Source organism: Notamacropus eugenii, chromosome X (genome assembly GCF_028372415.1).
Source record: "Notamacropus eugenii isolate mMacEug1 chromosome X, mMacEug1.pri_v2, whole genome shotgun sequence".
NCBI lineage: Eukaryota > Metazoa > Chordata > Mammalia > Diprotodontia > Macropodidae > Notamacropus > Notamacropus eugenii.
The window spans coordinates 92,019,364-92,025,363 of record NC_092879.1 but is presented as its reverse complement, the minus strand read 5'-3'; positions in this window follow the sequence as shown (position 1 = coordinate 92,025,363).

Sequence of the window (6,000 nt, the reverse complement as noted above, 5' to 3'; positions counted from 1 at the left end):
TGAAACTAAAGGACCCATATGGGTATAGAACCTATAGCCTTGGCTTTAAAAAAAAAATGCTTTATAATTCATTGATTAACTTTGCAGAGGACTATTTGTGATCTGCCCCAGGGCCAGGCAACTAGTGACTGCAAGTAGATTCAAACCCAGTTGTTTCTTACCCCAGATGTAGCACCATCCCCTATGCCATGTTGCTGCTCAGCGTGTGCTTAGGAAAAATCAGATTCTCCGAATGGATCGATGACAAGCATTTCTTAAGTACCTTCTCTATGCCAAACACCGTGCTAGGTGCTGATGATCCAAGGCTGTAAGTGAATTCCTGGCTGCTGGATGGACCTATCCTTAGCGTGGCCTACTGAGCTAACTCCATCACTTTGCTTCTTGGGTTTGGAAGGAGCTGTATTTGACGTGTTCCTGACTTGGGCCTTTTTCTCTTCAAGGATGATGGTGGCGAGGACTCAATGGCTTATGCAGACTCTGCAGAAGGAGTAGTAGCCTGAAATAGTATAGATGTCTAGTACCTCTATCTCCATCCTTCTCTCCGCTGTCTGCTTTGCAAACCTGGGGAATGCAAACATTTCCTGACTCCTTACCAGAGGTGAGGTGCTCAGGGAGATCCTGGAGCTGAATCACAGGAGCTCTGTCCTTAGGATGGCTGGGGAGGGAAGACATAGACACTGATAATATCTGTGGCATTTGGACAGGGTTGTTCTCCATCTTTCGATGTTTTTAATGCTTTCTCAAGGCTTCAGAGTGTTGAATGGCAGGAGATCCAGAGGCTTTTGCCCAGCTTTGCTGCCCATGGTTGAGGTGGGGCAGGGCAGAGTACACCCATTGCCTGCACCCTGACTGTGGAGGAGAGTGAGAATTCAGTTGTCTTCAATGGGCTAAGGAGGAGGCCTGGGAACCAGTTGCTGAGATGGGGAGTCACTAGGTCTTCAGTGAGCCACCTAGCAATGCCCCCTCTGGGGCGCGATTAACAAAAGAGCTAATTGTCCTTTAAGGAGCCTAAATTTGCTTCTTTGACCCAAACACCTGGAGCTCCTGATTCTGCCCTCTGGGGCAAAGCAGAAGAAATCCAAATCCAAACCCTCTTTCTGGTGAGGGTCTTTCAATTATCTGAAGACAGATTAGAATTTCCCCATCTTTGTAACGTAGCCTAAGCCCTTAGATCACTGGTGTGCCCTGTGAGGTGCCAAGAAATACAAAACACCCAGGGCAGAACTGGCTGGCCAAGGCTTGTGCAAAGCAATTTGCTGATAGTATCTTATAAGACTCTATCTCCCAGTGAGGTAAGCACAGGAGAAGGGTTAGAACCGTGGGCTTTTTCAAATGAGGAAGCTAAAGTCCCACAGAGGGGTTAATTGGCGTATTAGATCTCCTCAATGGCAAGTCTGAGAATGGAGCCCAGACTTCCAGCCTTCTATCACCCCTGAGTCTCCTAAGTCTTTGCTGAGAGAGGATGGTCTTTTGGGAGCACGGTTCTGGTGGCATGGGAACTCCCTTCACTTTTGCTGATCATCACCAATTTATGACTTAGTAGATAAATCCTAGGTGAGGCTGGGCTCACCTGGCAGAGCCTGGGGTTCAACTTTAGTTTCTCCCAATCTGGAGTGTAGCATGTCATCCGAGCTGCTGAAAGCATACACAAGAAAAAAAAAAACAACCACAGGTTCCCTTCAAATCAATTGATCCAACAACGAGGCTGAGCACCTACTATGTTCCAAGCACTGTGCTAGGCACTGGGGAATCCACAGGCCAAAGAGAGCCCCTTGCCACTGGATGGAGCTGTTCTAGGGATCTGGGAATTCACCCTGCCCTGGCTTTGCTGCACTCTAATCCAGATTGTTTCACTAGGATACATTTTCTGATTTCCTTTAAGAGAAAATGGGATCCGATTGGAACAGGAGAAACCATCGCCATGGTAACAGGAGGGTACCAGAGGCGGCTACTCTGCTATTTTTGCCTGGCATTCTGCATGGAGATTCTTAAGGTGTTAAATCAGTTCTGGGCAGCCACCTGGGAGAGGGTCCAGGTTCTATTGGGAATGGGATCTCTCAGTCTTTTTCTACAGACGTATGGGGTAAGGAAGGGGGGCACTTCCTTGCAGCCCCTTGTGATTGTCTTTGTGGCATCCTGGGTGGCTGACTGATCTGATTCAATCGAACAAGCCTTTATTTATTAAAGCACCTACTACACTAGGTGCCGGGGACAAAAATGAAGCCATTGCTGCCTTCAAGACGTTCAATCAGTTTTGCTGGAGGGACACAGCTAGTCAACAGATAAGACAATTCAAAACAAATCCAAAGTAATTTTGGGGGGGAAGGCACTAATAACTGGGGGCCTCAGGGCAGAAGGTACCGTTTGAGCTAAGCCCTGAAGCTCGAGATTCCAAGAAGTAGAAGTTAGGAGGAAGAAAATTCCAGGTACATGGGACAGCCTGTACAAAGGTACAGAGATAGGAGATGGTTGTGGAGTTTGAAGTGCAGCTAGGTTGACTAGGAACATTCAGAAAGACCTTAGTTTGAATTCAGCCTCAGACACTTGCTAGCTGTGTGACCCTGGGCAAGTCACTTCACCTCTGTCTGCTACATTTTTCCTCATCTGTAAAATGGGGATGCTAATAATAGTACCCCTTCCTTCTGGTTGTCGTGAGGATGAAATTAGATAATATTTATAAAGCGCCTAGCACATATAAATATAAAATAAATATGAATGCTAGTAGTGGTGGTGGTGGTAGCAGCAGCAGCAGCAGTAGCAGTAGTAGACAAGAGGGAGTGATTTGAGATAAGTATAGATATATAGACTGGAGTCAGATTGTAGAGGACATTAAATGTCAAAATAGGAGTTTGCATCTTATTGTACCTTATCCTAGAGGCAAATGGGAGTTACTGGAGTTTCTTGAGCAAGGGAATGACATGGTGAGGTCTGTGCTTTAGAAACAGGAATTGAGCAATTAAGGGAGAATCTGAGGGGAGGGGAGCAAGTAGGTCAGGAGGTAAATGGAGTTTTGTGAAGTCTCTTTTGTTTTTGGCCAACTTTGAGGTAGCATTTCAGTAGATTTCAGGATATTAGCCCTGGCACAGGTGATCTGCTCAGGGTATCAGCGTGGTTACTTGAGAAACCATCATTTAAACTAAACACTAGTAGCTTGTCAAGTACCTGGGCTGATGCTTTTCAGGTTTGACATTCAAACTCACCTGTAGAAGAATTGAGTCCCCAGGTTTGAGATCCAATGAGGAGGTTGTGGAAACCTGTGGAATACTGACTTTCGGGCAGGGTGTAGTGAGTGGGCACAGCCCTGACTTGGGAGTCAGAGGATATTTGCCCAACTCAGTTGTGGTTCATCTTACGGTCTCAGAAGCATACACTACCACCAGTATTATTATATAGATGTTAATTGCTTTATTAGTATTATTTCCTTCGAGCGCCATAACAGTCCTCTGAGGTAAGCACCACAGACATTACTAGCTCTATTTTGCAGATGAGGAAACTGAGACTCAAAGGTGGAAGTGCCTTGCCCAGAGTCACTGGTGTCGGAAGCAGGCTTGTTACGTCAGAAAGGTAGTCATTGCAAGACGAGAGCAAGGTAAGGTAGATTGTTTCCAAGCTGTGTTCCCTGTAGCAAATGATTTTGCCTAAAAGCTAGTCATAGCATCTTAGCTTGCTATATTTGGGTGTGGATGGGACCTTAGAGGTCAGCCAAAGCATCCTTCATTTTACAACAGAGGGATGCACGGCCCAGAAAGGTTCCAGCATTTGCCTGAGGTCACAGGGCTGGTAAGCATTTCAAACCCAGGACCTGTAACTCCAATTCTGGGTCTCTGGATTTCTGCTATGGCCTCTTACAGTGTTTTGCTATTTACGTCTATGTGAGAATTATGACCCATGCTTTTTCTATTCTGCTACTTCCCCAATGAGATCCAATAAGGGAAAACATGGTACGATTGTGATAGATTAGGATGATGCTGGCATGCACCAATATTGTGGCCAGTACAGTGAATTCTATACAGTGGAGAAGAGACATTGCCAAAGTGGCTTCAGATCCCCTCACCAGGGAGCTTTCATGGGTGCCTTCTGGGATTAGAACCTTGAGTTTCTTGCCCCTTTCCTTTCTGCCTGGAGCCTGGCCCTGATGACCTCCAGCTTGGGGTGGGGGAGAGACTTGGTCTGAGAAGAATTCTCAGTTTCTTTTCATGCTTTTAAAAACAGTCACAAGTAAAAAACCTCATGAGTGATCTGTTAAGAATGTCATTGGGGCGGAAAGCCAACCCTGTTTTGGGGTCCCACTCCTAACTGTGGCTGAGACAGTTTAGAGAAATAGGAAGGGACATGTTTCTACACTCTCTTCTTTTTGCCCTGCTCCCCATCCCCCTTGAAGAGAATACCATGTCTTGGGCTGCCTCCCCTTGTACGGTCTGGGCCTTTGCTCCTGTCCCCTAAGGCCTTCTTCCAATGGACAACTCTTGGTCTTATCTGTGACAAAGAACAGAAACCCAGCACCCACCTGGAGTAGTGTGACAGGAAATAGGATGCCCAAGGAGAGAACCAAATTTATCACCCTATCCAGATCCTAGAAGCTGTCATCTCAAGATTCATCTTCCTTCCTCAACAATTTCAGTGCCTGATTTCCTCTCCTCCCTAACTCTTGCCCATTTTCTAAGGGACTTTCACATAGATACTGATGCTCCCTCAATGCTCCTTCCCAGTACCCCAATCTACTTAATTCCTATGACCTTAGCTACACACAGAGAAGGTCACACCTCTGACCTTGTCGTCACCTATAAATGTTCGTGAATTCCAACATTCCTTCATCTGATCAAAATCTTTTGTTATTATATCTCTTCCTATGTTTTATGATCCCTCACCCTCTTTGTTGTCCTTAATGTGGCTACATGACTTCTGTTCCCAGGTTGTTGCTGGCTGCATTCTGTGATCTATCGATGAACCAGTGTAGTTGGACACTATTCTCCAATTTTGACTTCATTAACCCCCTGTTTTCTCACTGATGCATCATGCTTTGCCCAGCCCTGGATTGTTCCCACCATGTACATGTTGAAAGAACATCATGAACAGAAAAAAGAACATTGCACCTCACTTTCCACTGTAGCTATTCCAAACCTTCTCATGTCTTCTTTACCCCTTCTTGGCACCCCCTCCCTCTCCCCTCTCTAGTAAGGTTTTTGCCTCATATTTCACTGAAAAGAAATTGAAGCCATTTGCCAAAAGTTCCGTCTTCTTCCCTCTCCTTTCCACATCTTACATCACTCAGACGTTGTCTGTCACTATATCATCCTTCACCCCATCTGAGATGAAGAGATGGCCCTTCACTTTGCCAAGGGAAACCCCTTAATATGTGCCTTGATCTCCTCCCTTCCTGCTTTTATCAGCAAATTACCCCCACTTTCACCCCAACTTGCTCTCTTATATACAGTTTCTCTCAGGCTATCAGTTCCTTTCCTATTGCCTAAAATACGCCCATTTTTTTCTATCCTTAAAAAAACCCCTCTCACTTGATCCTACCATCCCTGTTGAATAGCATCCTATATCTCTCCCTCTCTTTATGACTGAATTTCTTCAGAAAGCTGTCTATAATCAATGCCTCTATTTCCTTTTCTCACATTCTTCTAAACTCTCTCCCCTCTGGCTTTCAATCCTCTCATTCCACTCAAAGTGCTTTCCTCAAAGTTACCAGATCTCCTGAATAGCGTTTTCTTTCTCCTCATGCCCCTTGACCTCTTTGCAGCCTGACACTGTGGATCACCCTCTTTTATCTCTAGGGTTTGGTGACACTGTTCTCTACCTATCACTCTTCCTACCTCTGCAACTGCTCTCTCTCCGTCTCCTTCACTGTTGTTCCCTCTAACTGTGGGTGTCCTTAAAATGTTTGTCATGGCCCCCCTTCACTTTCCACTCTATAATATTTTGTTTGCTCCCATGGCTTCGATTATCTTCAGTAAGAAGAAGATTCCTAGATTTATATTCTTCTCTCTGTTGAGC